A 25785-nucleotide genomic window follows, 5' to 3' on the forward strand; every position below is an offset into this window, starting at 1 on the left:
GGGGGTAGGGGGTGGGTGGGGTACAAATAGATTAGATGAATTTTATAATACATTGGGATCTGAGCCCCTATTAAAAGACAAAGATGTATGTAGGGTCTAAGCCAATGGCTAGAGAGTCAAAAATGGCTGACGACTCTACAGAACTTAGGCAGGACCCACCTATTCATCACATCAGTAAAAGTAGACAGAAAGAGAGAGAAATGTTTATTCTCCTATGTGATGTGTGTGGGCCCTATTTTTTAAAATTTCGTGGTCAATCAAACGGTGTCACGTAAATTGAGATTGATCGTATTAATCTTCAATTCCTTTATATAATCACACATGCGCTGAGTGTTCTTACAAAATAGGGTTCGGAGAAAATGAAGGTATATGCAGATCTTATTTCTATCTTTATAAGGGTAAAAAGGAAAGTGTCGACTAATTTAGATGTCTATTTGAAAAGTTTCATTTTGAGGTTCCTACAAAAATACAATTTCATGTGTAGAAATAAGATTCGAGATCTCTGTGTTTAAGACAGGAGAGATTCTATCCATCCCACTACGATTTTCGACGGGAGGTGTTCTCCACTTGCTAAGGAGTAGAGTGAGAAGATTTTTTTGGGGGTGACGTGGCTCTGTGAGAAGTTTGTTTCATGGGGCCCATTTTTTGTCGGATTTAAAAGACATTTGGACGTGTGAATTGGGCCCTACAAAAGAAAGTGGCGTTTCTTAATGGGCCCAATTACTTTAACAGTGGATGGCCCAATTCAAAGGGGTCCCTTCTTTCAAAAATAGCAATCACTACATGGAGCCAAAGTTGTCAGCTTTAGCCTCTTTTTTCCTTCTCATGTCACACTTCAAAGGAATTCACTACTCCCTCCGTTTTACGAAGATTGACTTGGTTTGATTTGACACGGAGTTTAAGAATATAAAGAAGACTTTTGTATCTTGTGATCCTAAATTAAAATTATGTTAAATGTACAAAATTGTCCTTTGATCTTGTGACATTAAACATGTCACGTGGAAAGCTGAAATTAAAATGTTACAAAAAAAAGAAAGAGGTCATTCTTTCTTAAACAGACTAAAACGGAAAGGAGATTATTCTTTTTGAAATGAAGGGAGTACTATTCTTTTCTCCATTACGTTTATTATGATTGTTTCATTCCTGTATTTTCTAATCGTGATTTTATTAGGGTTAATTTAAGCTGAGGGTTTGTGGGAAAACAATTTTCGTTATCTTCAATATAAAAGAAAAGTTGTGTAGAGATCATCCTCTCGATATCCCATATATATATATATATATATATATATATATATATTGAATATGTTTTTTTGTTTTTGGGAATTCTTGAAAAACCCACAACCTTTGTTACAGTTTCTTCCAATTGGGTGAGCACTACACTTTTTGATAACCTAAGATATAAATCACGCTAGGTAAATCTTTAAAGTCTATGTTGAATATGTTTATTTGCTTTTGGAAATCGTGAGAAACCACCAACTTTGTTACAATTTCTGCCCTTTGGATGAACACGTTGTTGTAACCCTGGTTACTTTGCAATAGTTCTCAAGATGCAAGCTGCACTAGGCAAGACTTATGTACGAGCTCATAACTGTGTGGCAGACGGAGGCTGAATTCGATCCGATGGAAGACTTGCCTCCCAACGGCCCAATCATGACCTTGCGGGCTATATTGAATATGTTATTATCGTTGTTACCGACTAAATTAATTAAACAACAAATATAAAGTTGCAATACTCAATGTGGGGTGATGTAATTCAATTGTCTCTTCTTCTCAACATGGTTCATAGAAAAGAGAAAAGTCAGGCAAGGAATCCATAAGAAACAAATGGATTAGTTAAAATTCATCAGAAACATTTTATTATTATATAATTATTACAAATTGTACTAAAGTTTATATTTCTATATTTGGCCTTTACATTGGACTCTGTCCTTTGCTAAATTCTAAAGTAATAATCCTAGGATCAGTTGTTAATAAAAGATGTTGAATTTTGTGCTGTCTGAGAATATCAAAACAAATAACTATGTCTAAAATTTAAATGCAAGTGGGGAGTCCATTATCAACTTGTATATATATATTTTTTCCTTTTCTAAAAAAAATTATCATAATGCTTTGTCTCAAAATAAATCATATTCAATATTAGAATTGTTTATTACCACAAGTAATTATCAACATTTAGAAATAATTAACAAACAATATTTGCTTTGAGGCTTGGTACCAAAAAAAAATATCTTTAACATTGAGTGTTTTTCCTTTAATAAGTCTGACACCTTAGCAAATTATGACGGTTTATCGTTCGATATATATTTTGGACATTGAATATAAAAAATTATTATTAGAGGTATTAGAAATAGGACTTTAATTTTATGAATTCTGAATTTAGAATGACTACTTCAAGTATTTATATTGAGTTTATACATATTTTAATGACCTTATTACATAATTTTTTCTTGTTTAAGTAAAAGCTATTAAAATTACTCGAACCTACATCTAAGTTTATACTTCCATCCCTAATTATTATGCTTGATTTTCAAATAAGTTAAAATCGACTATATAAATACTTATTATGAAATAGCTCAACATTCTCTATATGATAGCATATGTCATCCTTAATTATATGCCTTAACATCATGAAAAAGAAGGCAACAAACTTGATTAAGAATTTTGAGTGGAGTTTTATTAATTGTAAAAATAAAATATTAGCAAGTTGTTGATTAATTACTAAATTGGATGATCTAAGACTAGGTCCCTAGCTAGACCCACTTAGTATTATTTTTTTTGTTTTTGTATCACTTTATTAGGATAAATTGCTTTTTATTGGATCTACTCATATATATATGTAAAAAACAATAAAACACAATAGAAAGTGATAAAAATGAAGAATAAAGTGTAAGCAATTATGCCAAATTGCCAATTAATGACTTCATAAAGCAAATTTAGTTAGCATAGACAAATTGAAAAGGGTTTTTTTAAAGCAAAAACTTTAGTAAATTATAATCTGTCCAAATTTTACTTCGATCAATTAGTCAATTGATAAAAGAGAAAAAATCATTTACCAAATTTTAAATATATGAATTTTATTTTATTAATATATAACAAAATATTATAATTACATTATAAACTAACTTAATTATAACGATCTACTAAAATTCAACCCCGTCCGTCGTATCAATATAAATTATATTATTTCTTTGTTTCTTTTTTCTTCATCGTTGTCTCTTCCTTAATAATTGCATATTAAAATATAAACAAATAAATAAATTTACTAATTAATACAAAATGCATAAGAAAGCACTCGAATTTTCTATTATGTGTCAACAAAAGAACCAATCAATGCATGTGAAAATTATGCAATATTTCAACAAAAGAATCATTTTGCAATAAATAATTATCATATTAAAATATCTAAATAATTATTATAAAGTTTTCAAACTTTTTCCAACTCATAGTGTACTAATTCTTCAAGACATTTTAAATAATATAAAATACCATACTTTAAAAGGAAATAATTAGACAGAATACTAACAACAAAGAAATATCGAGTTAGTGGATTTGTCTTCCTTTCAAATGAACATACACCAATAAATTTTTAAAAAATAATTTACTTATTTTTCACTTGTCAATAATGAAAGAACTTTATGATATTTATAATCCTCTTTTAACAATATTAAACTATTTTAAATGGTTATGTGATATTGTATTATATCTCTTCTAATATCAAATTTTCTTTGATTTCATTATTTAATTTGTGTTTGCCTTTTTTTTGAACTTGTGAAATTCGTATCGAAAATATTTTATACAACTAAAATTCAGATATATATAACTAAAGCTTAATTGTTAGTATTTAAGTTATTTTGCTTGAATTTTAATCATATATGCATAATACATGTACTTCCGCTTAAAATGAGGAATGACGTCACGAAAAAATCTCCAATCATTTTTGCTTAAATTTCAGATACCACACAAGGAGAGTTCGAAATCTAAAGGGTATAAAATATTAACAAAATTTTTAAAACGGTATATAAAATTTTATATTAACCAAAACGGCAAAATCGCTGGAACAACAGCGATTTCAACCATCGGAAAAAGCAAATTCGCTGCTACTGCAGCGATTTTGCAAAATGTGATTTTTTTTTAAAAAAATAAACAAAAATCCTTTTTTCTTTTAAAAAAAAGGCAACGATTTTCTTTAGAAAAAAATTTTAAAATGAAAATCGCTGCTTAATTTTTTATTTTAAAAAAATCACATTCTGCAAAATCGTTGAACTGCAGCGATTTTGCTTTTTCCGGCAGAGTGTTATAACGATTTTGCCATTTTGATTAATATAAAATTTTATATACCATTTTAGAATTTTTGTTAATGTTTTACACCTTTTAAACTCCGAACTCATAAATAAAGTGAATATATGTGCCAAAAGATGAATACAAATTAAATGGCGATATTAAAATAGTTTGCTTCGTAAAATTTTCACCTTAATGTATATATTTGTATGGGTCAAATCCAAATTAACATTTTATTTAAAAATAATCAATTTGCTAAATGTTATTAACTCGGCGAGGTATAATCAAGTTTAAAATTCCTCGCGGCTGGCTTAAACAGCTAATTAGTCGACAATTAAGCCGATTGATTACAATATAGATAGTGACTTAAGTGTTAAATACTATTATCTTTATTAATAATCTAATCCCATATTGATAACTCCATAGATGGAGTTTGAGTTATGGAGTTTTTACAGAGAAGAGGAAGAAGAAGTATATTCAAAGAGAAGAGTTTTTGTTACATTGAATCTGGACCACATTCTAACTCTATTTATACAATTACTAATCTACTGATTTATTTGTAACTAACTAACTAACTCACACTAAACTTGCTTCTAACTAACTTTTAACAGATTCTTCACACCATAAGTTTGTTGGTATCATTCACTGATCAACACTCCTCAAACTTATGGTTGAAAGACATTCTTCATTCCCAGTTTACTTAACAGTACATCATGCTGTATCTTTCCCAAACTTTTAGTAAGCAGATCAGCTAATTGCTCCTTGGTGTTTACATGTTTTGTCTTCAGCATTCCTTGACAAATTCTTTCTCTAACAAAATGACAATCAATGTCAATATGCTTTGTTCTTTCATGAAAGATTGGATTTGCAGCAATCTGAATAGCTGCTTTACTGTCACATACCATATTCACAGGAAGACTCACATTGATTCCTAATTCTTTATACAAACCTATCAGCCAAGTAACTTCAGCTGCACAAGCAGCCATGCTTCTAAACTCTGCCTCTGCTGACCTTCTTGAAACCGTCTCTTGTTTCTTAGATTTCCAAGAGATTAATCCTTCTCCTAGCTTAACCAAATAACCTGTAACTGATCTTCTAGTCTCCATACATGCTCCCCAATCAGAGTCACAAAAAGCAGTAAGCTGTGTAGTATTACCTGTTGGCATTAGCAATCCTAAGCCAGGAGCTTCTTTGATATACCTAACCACTCTCAGTGCTGCCTCCATATGAGATTCCTTAGGACAATGCATGAACTGACTTAAAACTTGAGTAGAGAAAGCTAAGTCTGGTCTTGTCATGGTGAGATAAAGGAGCCTTCCTACAAGTCTCTGATACTTTGTAGGATCTGTAAGAACTCTGTCACTCTTGATACATTCATTAGGAATCTGTTCATCATATTGAAGAGAGGTGAGTTTTTTGTTGACTTCTAGTGGTGTGCAAGCAAGTTTAGCTCCTCCTAGTCCAGAGTCTGAGATTAATTCAAGTGCATACTTCCTTTGTGTCATCAAGATACCTTCACTAGATCTAGAGAACTCAATTCCTAGAAAAAACTTTAGTTCCCCTAAATCCTTCATTTTGAACTTCATTTGAATGTCCTGTCTAGTATTATTCAAAAATTGATGATTGCTTCCTGTGATCAGTAGATCATCAACATATACCAACACAATCACAATATCACCATCAACATCCTTTGTAAATAATGAGTAATCATAGTGACTTTGTTTGAACCCCATCTGTACTAATGCCTCAGTTAACTTGACATTCCACTGCCTTGGTGCTTGTTTTAAACCATACAAAGATTTGTTTAATTTGCAGACCTTCTTACACTCCCCCTGTCTAGCAAAACCAAGAGGAATATCCATATATACTTCTTCTAGTAAATCTCCATTCAAAAAGGCATTATGGACATCCATTTGATAGATATACCAGCCTTTAGAAGCAGCAAGAGCCACAACAGCTCTGACTGTCACCATTTTAGCAACAGGACTGAAGGTTTCTCCATAATCAACCCCTTCCTTCTGATTATAACCCTTGGCAACAAGTCGAGCCTTGAATCTCTCCACTTCTCCAGAGGCTAAGAATTTGATTTTATATACCCATCTACAGCCAATAGACTTCTTACCAGGTGGTAAATCAACAATAGTCCAAGTCTGATTACTCTCCAATGCAGCTATTTCAAGTTCCATTGCTTTCACCCAGTCAGGATCAGAGGCAGCTTCTTTAAAAGAAGTAGGTTCACTTACAGCTGAATAAGCTTGTAACACTTGTTGATAGCCAGATGACAAGTTAGAGTAAGTAATGTGATTGGATAGGGGATAAGAACACCTAGTATTCTTAGTATGTGTCACAAAATCCTGTAGCCATAATGGAGGCCTACTTGTTCTGCCAGATCTTCTTAGAGGTGCAACTGAAAGGGGAGAAGAAGATCTAGGGGAAGAAGTAACATTGTCTGAAGTAGGAGTTGCAGTTATATGTGTTGATAAGGAAACATCATCAGGTGGTAACATGTCAAGAACTGGAAACATTGGGTTGGAGGAAGCTTGGATATGTTTGAAGGGAAATATATGTTCCTGAAATACTACATTTCTATTCACAAAGAAAGAGTGATTATGTAAATCATATAGTAAATAACCCTTCTGTGTGGAAGAATATCCCATAAACACTGCAGGAATAGCTTTGGATGAAAATTTGTCCTGCATATTTGGACAAGCAGCATAACAAAGGCAACCAAATACTTTGATGTGAGTAAGTGATGGAGAGTGCATATAGAGTTTCTCAAAGGGAGACTTGTAGGCTAGAAGCCTAGATGGAAGTCTGTTCAGAATATACACAGCAGTCATGACACATTCACCCCAAAATCTGAGGGGTATAGAGGCTTGAAACCTGAGAGCTCTGGCCACAGCTAGAATAGTTCTGTGTTTTCTTTCAGCTATCCCATTTTGCTGAGGTGTATAAACACATGTACTCTGGTTAAGAACTCCCAACTCACTCAATAAACTTTGAACAGCAGTACTGAAGAACTCACATCCATTATCAGTTCTCAATATTTTAACCTTAGTGGAAAACACATTCTGAACTTGAAGAAGAAAATGTTTCAGCACCACAACTGTATCAGCTTTAGAGGTAACTAAGTATATCCAAGTGTATCGACTAAAATCATCCACAATTGTAACAAAGTATCTTTTATTGTTATGAGTTGGTACCCTATAGGGACCCCAAACATCACAGTGTAGTAATTCAAAAACATTCTTAGACATATGAGAGCTGACAGGAAAAGGAAGTTTTGTATGTTTAGCTAGAGGACATACAGTACAATGTGAATGACTAGTACTTCTGAGATTCTTAAGAGATTCATGCCTCCTTATAATATCAATAGGAGCATGACCTAAACGTTTGTGCCAAACATCAAGACCAACAGATTGAGAAACAGAATTAACAACAGTTTTATTGAACTTGGACTGATCAAGACCTCTATTACTATTGACCAGCTCCTTTGGAATAGAATGGCTTGGTCCTTCCTGTAGTATGTAGAGTCCATTTTCCTCTTTACCAATCCCCTTCACCTGACCAGTGGAGAGGTCCTCAAATATACAAAAATCAGGAAAGAAGCCAACCATACAATGTAACTCTTTAGTGATCTTGGATACTGACAGTAGGTTAAACTTGAAGTCAGGCAAGAACAACACATTGGATATAGAATGATTGTCTAACACACTGGTTGTTCCAACATGAGACACAGGAATCACTTTACCATCAGGTAAATGGACACTACTATCTGTATGAGTATGCACTTGCTTAGCATTAATAAGAGTTTGCAACTTAGAAGTGATATGATGAGTAGCTCCAGTGTCAATTATCCACCTATTACCTTCATATGCACATAGAAATGCTTTAAGAGAACTACCTGCATCATTAACAGCAGCTACATTGACTGAAGACTGAGCTGTAGAATCATGACCATGAGTAGTTAACATCTGCAAAATTTGCTTATACTGATCTGGAGTAAAGAAGGCTCCTGATTGTGAATTTGCATTTGTAACTCCTGCACTTTGAGTAGTATTTCCACTAACTTCAGAATCATTTGGATATACATGTTCAGCTTGGTTTGCATACACTCCAGATTTAAGAGGTTTTCTTTTAGACTTAAAATCAGCAGGGTAACCAACAATTTTGTAGCACTGATCCTTGGTGTGACCTCTGCAACCACAATGTTCACACTGCAAGAGAAACTTCCTACTCTTGTTACCAAAAGATGAAGAACTTGCACCACCACTGTAACCTCCACTTTGAGGACTATATCCATGTGTAGCATTGCCTGAATAAGAATTGCTTGTAGAACTTTTAGATGTACTTGCTCCATTTCTGTTAGAGTACAATGCTGTTCCTTCGATTACACCAGATGAGCTAGAACCTACACTCAGATTTCTTTGAATTTCCTGATCAACTAAGAGTGCATAAGCTTTATTAAGTGTAGGAATAGGGCTCATCATTAGAATCTGACTTCTAGGTTGAGAATAGGACTCATTTAATCCCATCAGAAACTGTAATAATCTCTGATATTCACAATGCTCTCCAAACTTCTTAGACTCTGGACAAGGACAACTAGGACATGGCATTAGAGAGTCATACTCATCCCAAAGATCCCTCAATCTAGAATGATAGTCAGCAATAGACAAAGTGCTTTGAATCAGAGTGTGAATTTCTCTGTGTAAGTGAAAAATCCTAGATCCATTAACAGTATCAAAACGTTCCTTCAAATCCATCCATACTTTCCTTGCATCTGATGCATATACAACAGAACTAATCAAACCAGGTCTGACAGCATTCATTATCCAGCTTAGTACTACTGCATTACATTTCTCCCACAGATCATGTAATTCAGGTTCAAATCTAGATTTAGGAAATCTTCCATCAACAAATCCTAATTTGCTTCTACCTATCAGCCCAATTCTGAAGGATCTACTCCATAAGGCATAATTTTCAGAACCAGTGAGCTGTAAGGAAATTAAAGAACTACCTGCAGTATCAGTATGTTGAAGATAGAGTGGATGATTATGATCAATTGCTGGGAATGAAGCTGTGCTTGTAGTACCACTACCAGCTATTTCTCTTTCACTTGAGCTATTAACTGTCATTTTTTTTTTAAAAAACGACTTTGAATGTTGTTCTTCTTCGAATATACTTCTTTGATTTTAGCAGAAGCTAGCTACGATCATAGCTCTGATACCATGATAACTCCATAGATGGAGTTTGAGTTATGGAGTTTTTACAGAGAAGAGGAAGAAGAAGTATATTCAAAGAGAAGAGTTTTTGTTACATTGAATCTGGACCACATTCTAACTCTATTTATACAATTACTAATCTACTGATTTATTTGTAACTAACTAACTAACTCACACTAAACTTGCTTCTAACTAACTTTTAACAGATTCTTCACACCATAAGTTTGTTGGTATCATTCACTGATCAACACATATTGACTAATAAATATAATATTATCTTTGATGAGTAATATTTATTCTCTTTTTTTCCCCAATGGTTATGTCCCGGATAGGAGGTCAGTAGATAGTAATGTTATCTAGTCATGTGTTTATATTAGTATTTGTATTTCGTAATATCGCTTCTATAATTTTTTGTCATTTAATTTCAGATATTAATTGTTGTTTCTTGTACTTCAACTATCATATTATTTTGCTCAGAAGGCTTTGTTATGCTTTCACTTTCATTTATTCCTTTTCTGGACAATATTTTTTAGCCGATAATCTGTCAGAAATAATCTCTTTATCTACGCGATCATAGTCATAAAATTTTCTTACATTCTACCGTTTTCGGTACTCTATTTTATGGGACTAGAGTATATTGTAATTTCTTGTATCCATTTTTGGGTAATTTTTGGTCACCTAATTAAACCCAAATTTGGTTATCAATCTAATTCCAATTTACTCCTTAGTATCATATTTTACAAGTTGATATATTCATTCTTCCTCTCTATTTTTTTTCCCTATTTTTATACTAATAATTAAATTAGGCTAGTGGTATGCTAATGATGGTTTAATTAATGTGATAGTGACGTTGTTCCCTAGCTATATGGTACTGACTAAATGCATTTAATCTAACTTTTCTAATATTGGTGATTTCATCACTTAATCCCTCATTTTATACTTTAAATTTTGATAATTCTTCTCTTGCTAATTTAAATAGGAAAAAATGACCATTTAATTAAATACTTATGTATTTGATGTAAAGTCTCAAGACATATTATTGGTATAGTATCACTTCTTCCGTCCAAAATATTTATCACGTCCTGCTTCTCAAAGCTTAATTCGATTAATATTTGAAGTCAAATTAAATTGAATTAATTAATATTTTAAAATTGAAAATATAGATATTCAATAACAGCACGAAAAAAAAATTATAAGTTACAATTCTTAGAATATTGATCAAACTTTATAAAAGTTAAGCCTCGAGAAGCAAAATGTAAAAGATATTTTTAAGATGATACCCCTTCAGGTGTTACCTGTCAGAACTATCTAGTATTTAATGAAATGTGAAAAGTTAACGAACAATATAGATGATATTATGAACCTAAACAATTCAAGAAATTCATACTAATTAAAAAGTGATTAAAGTAGGTGATTAATTATTAATTAATTACTCCTTTTAACTAAGTGGAAGACATAGATTACCAATATTATAATAAGCACTTGAGCCAAGAAGTTGGAAGAAGCATTTGGTCATGGATTTCTTTTCTTTCCAATAATTATAATTATAACTAAGCCTTTGATATTGGGACATGTATCATCCAATGCATGCATTTTGTATATTTTTCACTCGGTTATCGATATTAATATTAGGGCTCGATCTTTAAAAAATTACGCCATGTAATACTTATAAAGGAAAAAAGTGTTACCTACTAGAAATCTTTCTTATTCTTAATACTCAAATCTAAAATTTTGATCAAAATATAATTTTTTTATTCATCTCAATATAATCGTTAACGGTCGATACGTAGTATTATTTAATTAAGGCATAAAGGAACCACAAATGTCCACATCAATATCAGTCCATTGGATACGAGAAAAGAAAAAGGCACATATCTTTCTTATTATTTTTTTTTTTTGTAGTTATACTTAAAAGTAATTGCATTACAATATAAGGCACAACAACAACAAAAAATAAAATAAAAATTGAGCCTCAAAAAAGAATTTTTTAATACAAAGTGTTTCCCCTTTATGTAATTGGATCGATCCGATCCTAAAATAAATTGATCAATAAATTTTGAAAATCAAATAACTATATATAAAAAAACTATTAATAATTGATTTTTACTATGAATATAAGTTATATGATAAGTTAATTAAAATTTTCGATTCATATTTTTGATCAGACGTTTCAGATTTAGGCCTCTCAAACCAATGGAAAAAAAGGGAAATGTGTCCCATTAGATACATAGGACCATTATATTTTATGAAACCTTAGCACCATCGAAATGCAATTGTTGGAATTTCCAAAAATAATGCATTCCACCAACATAAAGGGCTAATGTATTCTCATAAAATAAGGTCACATACATTAGGACTATATATATAGGTCTTATCATCCTACTTCAATAATAAAATCAATATAGAGTTTAGGGTTGGTTTGTTGTCATGTCTTCATCAGTGACGTACACAAAAATTTAAATATATAATGTAAAAAAATTTATAGATCACAAAAAAATGATAGTTTTATTTTCTTTTCAAAATTCATTATATATGCACAAATAATTTTTTACGATTTTTATATAGTTTAGTATTACCTACGAGGCGTGGAAGAAATCTTTACAATTAACTATTAAGGTTCAATTAAGATTATAATTGTATAAATAACTTAAATCGTAATCTTTTCATATATCTTGAATTATTAATTATTATAACTTATAATATTATAGTTAGATCGAGTATATTATTAATTCACTATACTTTTGAGTTTGATGATGACATAATCCGAAAAATAAGTCTTTATAGCCTGTTGGATCAAAACGAACAATACATATCGTGAGCTTAAAGAATGAAAAGTTACCTTTATATCTAGCTTGTGACAGGGAGTGAATGAAGTCATAAGGTTAAGGTAAATTTGGTTCATGTTTACAGAAAAAAAGCACACACACTATGTGTCATAGTCTATGGCATGTGCATTTGTGCAGAAAAATAGAAAAGAGAGAAAAGGGTGGGCGATATTTTCCACTTGTAGCCAAAAAAAAAAAAATTGTAGTACCAACAAAGGAGGTTAAGAAAATGACCATTTGCTTTTAAAGATAGTGGGTAGTAGTACACATTTTTGACTATGTCCAACTAAAAATATTTGAAAGACATTGTACCTTCATTTCAAAGAGTGGTGTGTGGGGGGAGGGTGGAAGGGTGGAGTAGGGGGTGTGGCCGTGGCGGAATCAGAATTTTTAATAAGGGATTCAAAATTTGTAGAAATAGACATATGGAGTAGTTGAAAAGGGTTCGACATCTACTATATATACACAAAATATTGTTTTAATCATGTATAAATAGTATAATTTTTCGTCGAATAGGGTTCACAAGGTGGCTCCGCCCCTGGGGTGTGGAGGGGGTTGTAACAGATAATTCTAAGGGATTGTATTTATTTCCGCTTGATAAAAATATTAATCTTAATAATTTCGATAGGTCAATGGTTAAAGTTGCTTGTTAAGTCAAGTGGTTAAATTTGCTTGTTAGGTCTAGTGACAGAATCAGAAATTCAAATTGACGTCCTTTAACTTTGCTTTTGAAATCATTTACTTTTTAATAAATTTAAAGGATCAAAATTATTTAGGAGTATGTGAGTGTCTTAACTTTTAGATCTAATCCTAGTCTATATTAATACTAAGATTTTTTTATCGATATTTCGTTCGATGTCTAGTATTTATATGCGAGTTCGACTAATTTGAATCCGTGCATTGTTGGTCCAGCTTCTGAAAATGGTATTTCGAACCATTTTTACCATTTTCTTATATTTAACCCCATAAAATAATATCGAAAATTACTTCTTTCGATCCACTTTACTTATAATCTTTATTAAAAATAAATGATCTCATATAATTGTCGTTTTAGAAAACTCAACGATATAACTAACTATTGGTTTTCATCTTAATTATCCTTACTCAAGAAACATGTAGAGAGAGATTAAGTTGGTGAAAAGGGGATAATATTAAAAATAAGATTGAACAAAAGATAAATTAATAAGTCAAATTACTTTTCCAGTTAATATTTTCTAAAGAACATGAAAAATAAACATGACAAGTAAAATGGATCGGACAGAGCAAATAAAGTACCTTCAAAAGCTCCTATTTATTCTTTGGTAGGACCAAACATATATATACATCCATTTATGCTTGATTAGGAGACAAGATTAATGAATAATCACACTTAATTAATTAAAGATTTACAACTTGTCTTTGTAATATTGGGATATTGGATTTGGCTTTTCATTGTTTTGTATATATGATGGCCATGGCTCATGAGTATTAAGAGTAAGCAAATGTCTTTTTTCCTAAGTCCCTTTTAGAGTAAGTTTAATTAAAACTAATCCATTCAATCAAAGTTTCCAATTTAATCATCCTTTTGTTTAATTGCCAACTTTTTTGCCTAATTATCTCTAGGATTTGACATCTTTTCATAAATATCATAAATATATTTAATTAATCTATATTTGTATTGGTCGTGACTTTTTTTTTGTCCCGTCAAAACTCTTGAAAATCATAATGAATTGTATAAAGGGCGTGTCAAATAAGTGGACTGTGCTACGTTTCGTAAAGAAATTCATGAGGAAATGATTTCTTTAATGAAAGCAGAGAAAATAAATTTCATACAAAATAATATTTCTAGTTCATTGTCTCCGCATAATGCCCCAACTTTTACTCGTTAACCATCCCACCCCCATACCCCACTCTCTGTCCCATCTCGCCCCATAATATTCTGCTAAATTATATATAAATATATATATTTTTAAATATTTTCACAAAAGAAAATATTCTTCAAAAGTACTTTTGTCATGTGTTAATATTCATGCTATATTTGAGCACAATTTTTAGATGGACTAAATTGAACGGTTCAAAATTAATTCGAGTGATTCATAACTTTATAGGCTAATTTTTCCACCATGATTAAATTACTAAATAGAATGGATCATTAATATTCGTTCCACGTTTAATTAAGGTCAAAAAAATTTCTAATTTTAAAATTATTGGTTCAAATATTTAAATTTTCACATAAAATTTATATATTATATAAATGTACTGAATTCAAATGAATTCGATACTAAAGAGTCAATTAGTTCAATAATGGTCATAGTTAGATGGATGAATTAAGTGCATATGTATATAGGAAGGGTGTTTCAACTTTTAGATATAAGTTTTTGTCAAATATTGGTAACTATATTAAACCTATACATATATATTGTCAATTTTATCATAATAAACACTCCAATTCCCAATTTCTGAACTCTAGAATGGTCCCCTAGATTATGAAAAAGAAATGTAACAAAAAAACAAATAGATATTATAGGACATGTACATGCATATTAGTGATCAAATAGGTAGGATATAGATGAGAATAATATTAAAAAAAATATAACTCGTGTACCTTGTCTTTTCAAATTTATAATTATTACACATGAATTTTGAAATTGTTATATAAAATTTGAGCAAAACTCTTGAATTTTCATAATTCATATGTAACATGTTGAATCTCTTCGACCAAATACACCTACTTATTTATAATTTAATTTATAAATTAAAACAACTCCTAAAATTCACCCCCTCTCTTTTTAACTATTGTAATTTCATTCTTTTTCTCTTTTTAAAATATGTAATTTAATTCTTTTTAAAAACTTCAAGATTTAATCGTAGTTATGTCAAAGTTGACTTGGTCACTACATACTTTATCAAAAAATAAATAAATGCAAAGACTAGTCAAATATCGTATTAAGTGTGTAATAAATAAATCGTACATATTTCGTAAGAAACATTTTATATATATATATATATATATATATATATATATATATTTCTTCAATTTCAAAAGAAAATAGGCTTTTGTTTAATTATAAATTGGAAATTTTATAATTTTAAAACCTAAAAAATATTTGGATTTATATTTTACTTGATAACAATTGCTCTACTTCACAAATATACGTATAAAACATTTGCATGTAACCTACATTATTTTTATTATAATTATACAATGTGTTTTCTATAAACTTCACTAAAATAGTAAATCTTTAATTTTGAGTATAGTTACATATTATTAAATAAGATATGATAGAATTGTGAATCCAATTTCATAAAGTTTATTTAACGTATGTGTGATTCCTTATGATTTAAAATTTTGGACATGACATATATTGGTGCTTGTGTGCTCAATTTCCCACCAACCATGTGACTAACCACTTTCCAACCAAGTGTCACTTAAAATTTGTCCCTCTGTTTCAATTTAATTTGTTCGTCTGATTTTAACTTGATACGTAAGGTATTTTATAAATTTATCTATATTATATTTAACTGCGATTTACTTCAATTGTACATCTGAACACATGATACGTCGTTCATATTAAAAACTTCCAACTCAAATTTTGAACAAAAAGATACGCGTATTTTCAAATGTCTATAACATAGATAAGTTAACTATATAAAATATTTCACATCCTTTAGTTATACACACCAGTCTCAACTAAAACAAGTTTAGGGTTTTTACCACTTATTTTGACTGATGCGTACAAATTAAAGACGATAACATATTTTAAGTGATTAACTTATCTACGTAATAGACGTTTGAGAATAAACGTAAACACTTTTAACACCTAAAAGGAAAGTGGAGTACACTTGCAAGCGAGGCAAGTGGGTACAACTTTTCCTTTGGGTACAAATAGGGCCTAATATTTGTCATTTTCAGAGTCCCACTTTTGTCTGGGCCTAAGAGTGATCTGGCCCACATAAGAAAGAGGCTTTAGTTGGTGGGCCCAGGTAACATTTCTTGTAGGCCCAGCCCATGGAATCCAACCAATGGACAAAAATAGTCAGCTTTTTAACTTTTTTTTCTTCTTTCTAATCTCTCTTGATTTCCCTTCGAGGGCGGACAGTTCGGTGCATGAAATATTGTGTATTCATATTGTATATATGAATGGATTGCATTTCAAACAGTGTTATACTTACAGTCTGTTATAATACTAGTATTAGTGATTGTTTTCACAGTTCAAACTCGTGACTGATTTTATTGTTGCTTCAAAATTCCCCTTTATTATTGATTTCCCTGGGAGGGCGGACAATTCGGTGCACGAAATATTGTGTATTCACATTGTATTGTGAATGGACTGCATTTCAAAGAGTGTTATACATACAGTCTGTTTTAATAATAGTATTAGTGATTGTTTTCACAGTTCAAACTCGTGACTGACTTTATTGTTGCTTTCAAGACTCCCCTTGAAAAAAAAAACTTGATTTTCATTTCCCCCGGCAAAAAGAGTTTTTTAATTGCTCTCATCCGGTATTTAATGTTCGCTTATAATACTACAAATTTGGATTCATTCCGAAAGTCTCACTTTCTGAGGAGAAAGTAACGCTCATCCTGTTAAAAACGACTTTATAATTATATACAAAACCTAGAACTTAAACACGATATATATGATTAAAGAAAAAAAATAAGCACTTACTACTTTACCATAAGCTATAATGATAAAATATTATTTTCTTTTTCAAAAGTTATTACTTGGATTCATGACAAAGGGGGATCCAAAAAAATAAAACTTATTTTTCTTCATTAGAAAAAAAAAAACTTCAAACAATTACAAATTGTACTAACTTATGTTTTCATATTTTGGATTTCACATGGGGTTGTGTTTATCAAATTCAAAGGAATAAACCTAGGATCAGCTGCTAATTATCAGACACTAAGATCAGTATTGTCAGATAATATGAAATAAAAATGTGTACTTAAATTATTAATTCAAGTAGGTCACCATTATCAAATTATATTTCTTTTTAAAAAGTTATCACAACTTCTCCTCAACATAAAAATATATAATGAATTTAATATTAAATTTATAAAATTTAAATTATGAATTTCACCTATAAATAGTAGGATTTTTCTCTCCAGCGTAATTGTGATCATACTTAGTGATATGGAATAGATCGATGAGATCAATACTTCATTTTTAATTAAATATTTTCGTATTCAGATTTTGTAAATGAAAAAGACCCTATGGACTACAGTGGAGGAGCTTTTTCTCCGGTAGAGAATCATATTATAGATAGAAATCAACTAATCCGATAAATTCGAATACAATTCATAATAAGAGCACTAATTTTTATCGGAATGAAAAAATCTTATCCATGCCACACGATTTGTCTCCTATCTTGCAGCACCGTAGTCTCAAATATTACTAATAATACTACAATGTGTTATAACATAATAATGTGATATAATTAATATAAATTATTTCAAGAGAGAATCTAGTCACATTTTAGCTATATAGATCTATATATATACTTGGTATAATTGTCAAAATAACCATTTAAATTTAGTATAAAGTTTCTAATAAAATTTGCCAACTCATAGTGTACCAAGTCTTTGAGACATAAATATTATACTTTAGTATCGAATCAACACCCAAATGACAGCTTAAAAACACCAAGAATAATTGTTAATATTTGGGGAAAATTAGTTGAGTGGTCCTTTAAAATTGTGGTTGCAATTTGCATAATTTTGAGACTTATAATTAATGCAAATATTACAAATGATCAACGTAAATTTTGGTGATTTAGGCAAATAATTTTATTAGGTCACCATTTAAATTTTGTCCTTATTTTCAAAAGTTATCTAACGTTTATAAAATTTTATATAGATCATACTTCAACACTAATTCATAACGGAAAAAAAATTGGATCATAATCTAAAAAATTCATAAATCACAAAGTATATAAGAAAAAAGTTTTTTATTATAATTATCGATGAATTTTTTTGTGTGAGCTTATCGCATTAAACAAAAAACTAAAAAGGTTTTTTTGTAGGAATATTTATTATTCAAAATTGTTGTTATTTTCTTTGCAATTCTACTTCGATTTCACTTTTTTTAAGTCGATGATATATCAAAAATATTTTTTTATTTCACAAATATAAAGATAAAATTTATGTATTTTCTGATTTCTTCATATCACGCTTATGGAATTGTACTGAATAATATTATTATTATTTAATTACTATATAGGTTGATGGAAGCCACCTATTATTTTTAATTAAAATTTTTTGATAATTGGTGACATGTTATTTTCTATGGGCAAATCTTTTCTTATGTGGATGGTTATGTCCCCATCTTTCTTTTATATAAAAACAAGTAACAAATAAAAAAATTCATATAAATTTAAAGTTGAAAATGAAAGCCTTAATTTCTTTTCCAATAAAATCAAATCAAATCAAAAGTATGACTAATTATCTCTTGGGATTATTTTATTTAATTAGGATAATTATTTCCCCCCTAAATGGGAAATTTTCCATTCACCTACATAATCCCAAATTTGGTTACCGGTCTTTGTTCTCATTGTTTTTTTAATTAGAGTAATTAATTACTTAAATTCAAGTGATTAGCTAATTTTTTTTAAAAAAATTTGTAAACTTTTATGAAAATGCTTTGCACTTTCTTTCGGAAGATAAAATTCAAATATGATAAGAAAATTCGAAGAAATCCAAACGAATTTTTTTTTGGATAATTTTTTTGGGCAAAAGTTTTCTCAAACAATAATAAATAAAAAATGCAAAAAAAAAGAGAAAAAAAAGAGGGTATGGTTTTAGATAATTTTCATTTTCATGATTTGATTTGTTCTAAAAATAATAATTGGAAAAGTATTATAATCTGGAATTATTTATAACTAATCGTTGCTAAAAGAAAGAAATTGAAAATGACAATGAGGGAAATAAATAATTAAAAGTCAATGTCAAATACTATGAAGAAATTTAAACTAATTATAAAAAATATATAGCAATAGAAAAAAAAATTGCCGTCTTGGATTTTAATGTTTTTAGTTTCTGTTTTTGTTAGTTTATTACGTACGGCATATTAACTCATAAAATATACACGTATTCTTAAAAGAAAACTATTAAAGTTTATTCGTATATAAATAACGAAATTCATATAAAGATAATTCAAAACTCAAATTAGAACGTAAAGATTCAACATGAATCTAGAATTTAATACTTTTTCTATCTCAATTAATATAACATTCTTTATTTTAGTCTGTATCAAACATAAATATAAATATAAATATATATTTATGTTCTTTTAAATTATTTAATCAAATAATATTACGTAAATTGACTCGAGCATTACTTTACGTATATAAATCTTGGTATTGCCGACAATCGACATGCACTATCATCGTACAGATTAAAAGAGTTCATGCAATAATATAATATAATATAATGTTCATAAAGTGAAGCCAAAAGGCAAATTAAAGCACTATATAACTTACATTTTCCTATGTATAATAATGATTTTTTGAACTTTTTTTTATATTGAGTGAGAAAGTGGAGCATGCTACCTTGGGTGTTATACATGTATCTGCCTGGAATTATTATGAACCTAAATAAATCAAAATATTCATACAAAAAAAAAGTGATTAATAATTAAAGTGAGTGATTTATTAGCTATAATTGTTATATATCCTTTTAATTAAGTGGAGGGAGAGACCACCATTTATTAAACTAAGCTTATATGAGATACGATGGAGCAATACGGCCTAGCAAATTTAGGATTTGAACTTTATTATTCTGAATTCTAATGTTGCAATCTCAATCACAATTAATTAAGTTTTAAATTTTTTTGTATATATAATGTTCAGGCTAAAGTTACTGCTAGATTCTACTGAATTCATATCTTGAAGCTTATACATCCGTCTTTGATAGTATCGAGTAATGAGATGATTTTCCTCTGGTTACAAAGGAATTTGATGGGATAACGAGATATCTCTATCCTTAACGAGAGATTTTTTTATTTGAGCTCTGAGAAATATGAATAAAATCTAATATACAAAGCCTTTTTCCTTGAAATAAGCTCTACATAGCATAAACGTAAAAATAGTTGGACTAGTAAATTACAGATACGATATTATTTTTAAAAATAAAATAAAAACTCCTTTCCTACAAGAATTTTTCGAAACATAACCTATTTAGCTTATACAAATAGGAATAAGGTCTACATGTGCATTATCCTTCCAGACATGAGTGTAACCACTTTAGATGAAAGGTAGTTCGATATACAATTTTCGTTGCAAATTTTATAGTGTATAGAGATTAATTGTTCAACAATTATGAATGTATATTTAATTTTGCACACCTTTAATATAATTGAGAATAAAATTTATATATTTTTTAATAAACTTTTGATCCTATCAATTTTTTAAAATCTAAATTCATAAAATTATACTGAATATATCGATTCAATTGTTGGTATATATAGTTTAGAAATTGAGTCCCTTTTTAATTGAGGGGACATTTCTATAACTTTAACAAGTATACACTAATTAGTACAGGAAATGAAAACAAATGGAGGAATCTACTTTTATTTTATTTTATTTTGTGACAATTCCTTCCACCAAACACCTTTACGCTTATTTGGTCGGAAAATAAATTATTTTAGAATTAATTATTTTAAAATTATTATTTTATTTTTTATATAAAACAAAAATAATATTATAATTTTAAGATAAATTATCCTAATTAAACATAAGATAAACTTATCTTATACTAATTTTAAAATTAATTATTCCTTATTCTTAACACAACCACAATACAACTTCTATTAGTTTGGTTTTTTCTTGTTTTATATAATTAAGAGAGTTAATATCTCAGATGGTCATTCAACTATGCACTCTTCTCTTAAAAAGTCACTCAATTTTCAATTTCCACTCAAAAGTCACTCAACTGTGCATTTATTTCTCAGAAAGTCACTCAACTTTGAATTTTAACTCAAAAGTCATTCAACTATCCACTTTTTCCTCAAAAAGTCACTCAATCTATTAAATTATTTTTTTAATTAAAATTTGTTGATATTAATTATTTATATAACAAAATCAAAATTTTTAAAAAATAAATTAAACCATTTAGTGATCCACCCACCTAACCCGACCCATTAAAAAATATGATATGACCGATTTTATTTTGTCTTTAATCCTAAATTATTCCCTCAACTTTAAACCTTGAATTAGGATTAAAGACAAAATAAAATCGGTCATATCATATTTTTTAATGGGTCGGATTAGGTGGGTGGATCACTAAATGGTTTAAATGGTATTTTATTTATACAAATTTTGGTTTGTTATATAAATAATTAATATCAACAAATTTTAATTAAAAAAATAATTTTATAGATTGAGTGACTTTCTGAGGAAAGATTAGATAGTTGAGTGACTTTTGAATTAAAATTCAAAGTTGAGTGACTTTCTGAGAAAGAAGTGCATAGTTGAGTGACTTTTAAGTGGAAATTGAAAGTTGAGTGACTTTCTGAGAGAAGAGTGCATAGTTGAGTGACCATTTGAGGTATTAACTCTAATTAAGAAAGTTGCGTTTACTCTCTTACTTTATTTCTTGCCTTCATATGCTTGCAATCTTTCCCTAATTAACAAAAGAAAAACTATTTTTTTGCATTTGATATATTTTTTATCGAAATAATCATATTATATATTCATTTAGTGAAAATTCTATCTTTCGATCCACTTATTAACCCATAATATGGACGTGTGATATATAGGGAATAATTTAGACCTCTGTATTAATATAAACTCACTCTCATTCAATATTTCTGTCGAATTAATAATGTGTAACATGTGTCATACGTTTTATTTCATCAATATAATAATATAGATGAGAGAACTTAGTGTCAATTCGAAGTTAATCAATCAGTTAATAATAGAGAGAAGTATTGATTAAACTTCAGAATTTAATACAAATTATTGAATTTTTCTCTATTGATAGTCTTAACAACGCTTATTTAAACTAGCTCAACTTAAATACGATAGATAATTTGAGACAAACGAATTAGAAGAGAACAATTTCCAAGAAAAATGTTCTTATCCAATTGATCACAAACAAAAATGTATGGAACAAGGAATATATATATGTATATATCTATATAGGTAGGTCTAGCTTGTTAATTTCAGTGTTTCAGTAAAAGTCACAAGGCTAGATTTGGTTTTACCTAACTCCTAGGCACATTGTTTATTAATTAAAAAAAGTCATATACTTACAAGAAAAACACACAAAGTCACGAGTGTGTATTGTGCAGGTGTTCACAGTTGATGGGCATGTGAGTTTTTGCAGGGAAAAATATGAGTAAGAAAAAGACTATTTGCTTTTATGGTGTAGTACATATTATTGGATATGTGCAACACACACGCAATGTCTTTTTCTTAAAAAAAAAAGAATATAGTATTCGTTTTGAAGTCTTGACTAATCTGATATCATCTAAGGGAAAGTATTCTAGATACTCGATGTAGAATGTAATGAGTTTTATTGGTATATAATGAAATTTTGTTGAGAAGAAATGTACCACATCGATTGGGATGGAATTTTTGTATTTTCTTAATGAGGCGTGGATAATGATATTTTTCTGGGACTAAATTCTGAGGTGTAAGTAAGATCAAGGACTTTCGCGATCTTGTGTGATAAGAACGTATCACGTAAATAGAGTGTTGGTAAGATAACCATTGTTGTATGAGGCCGAATGTTGGTCAGTCAAGAACTTTCATATCTAGAAGATACAAGTTCTGAAATTGAGGATATTAAGACGGATGTGTAGTCACACTAGGAGATATAAGATTAGAAATGAGAATATCGATATGAGACAAGGTGAGAATGACCTCGGACAAGATGAGGGAAGAAAGATTGAGATAGTTTGAACATGTGAAAAAGAGATGCATATATGTTTAAGTGAGAAAGAGCTGTATGATCGAGAGGAGAGCTATAGATAAGCTTAAAAAACAATATGAAGTGGTGGTTAAACAATGCATGACACAAATTGAGATTACTGAAGACAATATTTTAGATTAAAAAATGTGAAGATCGCCTATTATGATAAAAAAAATTAATAGATATAAAGTGGTGTTTTGCTTTTTGAAGTGTGTAATTGTATTCTTATAGTATCTCACTTTTAATTTTATCATTATTTATTATTTGCTATGTTAAAATTGTTTTATTATTTTATAATTTTCTATTTTTATAAAATTTAAATTAATCCAATATCAAAATAGTTGGTAAACTGAAAAAAAGTGCTAACTTTAATAAAAACACATAAAAGTTATCAATGAAATGAAAATGCAAAAAGCTACGGCTATAAAAAAGGAACGCATAGTTATAAAAATTTCAATCATGTGGCACTTCTTTCCATATTGCTTTTTTTTTTTTATCATAATGTTTTGTCTTTTCCTTTTGTTCTTCTTTTTGAAATATTAAAAATAAAAATTCTGGAAAAAAAAATCTTTTTTAGGCAACCTTAGCCTAACAAATTCAATTAGTTTTTTTATGGTATTTGAAAAAAAAAAAGTTAAACCCATTTTTTTACGATTAAATGATTGAACATCTTTTTTCACAATCAAATATTTAAATATCCGAAAGAAAAACATGATATAATATAAACAAATAAATTTTTAATAACAAATTATTTAACTCGATAAATAAAGGAAGAGCCTTCTAACTCAAAATATAAGATAAAGTGGGTAAAAACTTACCCTCACCAATAATTTTGATAATTTATTGAACATTGATATGTTTAATTTTTAACAATATCAATTTAGTTGTACACATTAACTATGTATATATTTTTACTCTAACATATTATATTATTTTCAAGATTTATTGAATATGGATATATTAAAGAAGTACACCTAAACTCAAAAGAAAATATTAAAAAAAATTGTCTTTTTCAATGAAAGACACAAAACATAAGTTTATATAAATGTTCACACACAAGCATAGTGGCAGGTCAGATCTGAAAATAAAAGGCTTTTATCTAGCCAGGTTTTATTTAGCTAAACAAATAAATTTTTATTATATTTTTAATAAGTCGAGAATATAGTGAGATAAATAAGATTTTATTATTAAATTAGAGATTTTGAATAAAATAGGAAAGTAAAAAAAGATTCTCTTTCATTTAGATGGATTCTATACGATGCAAATTTAAATTAAATGAATAGTCGATTTAATGAACTATAATAAAATTAGAAAGTATTTACGAAAATAGGTTCGTTCTGAACTTAAGTCACATGCATCGCTAATGTAGTAAGTTCGCATACTATTTAGTGAAGAGTCTCAAATCGGTCTTTTAAGAGATGAATGGACTTCTTAGTACGACTTGAACAATTCTCAACTCTCGAGTTAGCTTTTAAGTAGATGAGTTAGATCCAATTTTATTTTATTTTTGATATTATTAAAATAAGACAAGTCATTTTTTTTTATAGAAAAATAAAAATCGCTTAGTAGTATCAAAAAAGTTTATCTTATAACAAGGTGTAATACAATTTAAAATTATTTATTTCAATGTGGTTTGAATTATTGAAAATTAAATATGTTCACCTAATCTTGTAAGGTGGCGTGTCGATTCATTTATTTTTTCAAATCTTTGAAGATATATTAATTGCTATTATAGTCTTATAAATTATGTACAACCTCAAAATATACCACAAATATTAAATAAATTGTGAAAATTCATTAGTATTTGTAATCAAAATTCTGATAATTACTAAATATATGCAAAAATAAAATTAATTTAACCACTGTTAAAGCTAAATTAAAGTATATTATTTATCTATCGGGAATAAAATTAAATGCTTAAAGACAACACAAAAATTTTAAAATAAATTCTTAAATCATAAAACTTTTAAAACTCGTCTTTTAAAATAAAATTTTCATTTGTGGCTTTTAAAATGAGAAGCAAAACATTTTCAAATTACTCATGTGTCGTCCTCTTTAAATAGACTATAAGGAGAAAAATTTCTCTCTCAAATTATGTAATACATTTTATTTTTTAAAAATTAAAATTGTATAAATTTAACAAAAAATTAATCATAGAATTTTTCATATTTTTTAAAATATAATTTAAATATTTATAAACTACGTAAAAAGTATTGTTAATCGCAATAAATGATAATTTGAAATTTCTGAAAGATATATAAAAGATTAACAGTCAAAAATAGATTTGTTTGAAACTCGAAATGATCACGTAAATTTGGATATATGGATTATAATTTTTCATATCAAATCATTTTAAAAGCATAATTATTTATAATGAAATATCATTTTCATTTTCCCTTCATCATGGAAAAAAGATTATAAAATCCATTCAAATATAGAAGGCATGGTTATTTATACTTTTAGCCACTTTTATTTGCCATTACAAAGGAAGCTCCTTTTCTCTCCATAACCATTTTCTTGAATTCTTCTTCATCTCCCCTCTACCACCCCCTTCAACCACCCCACC

The sequence above is a fragment of the Solanum pennellii genome, chromosome 11, assembly GCF_001406875.1.
Source record: "Solanum pennellii chromosome 11, SPENNV200".
NCBI lineage: Eukaryota > Viridiplantae > Streptophyta > Magnoliopsida > Solanales > Solanaceae > Solanum > Solanum pennellii.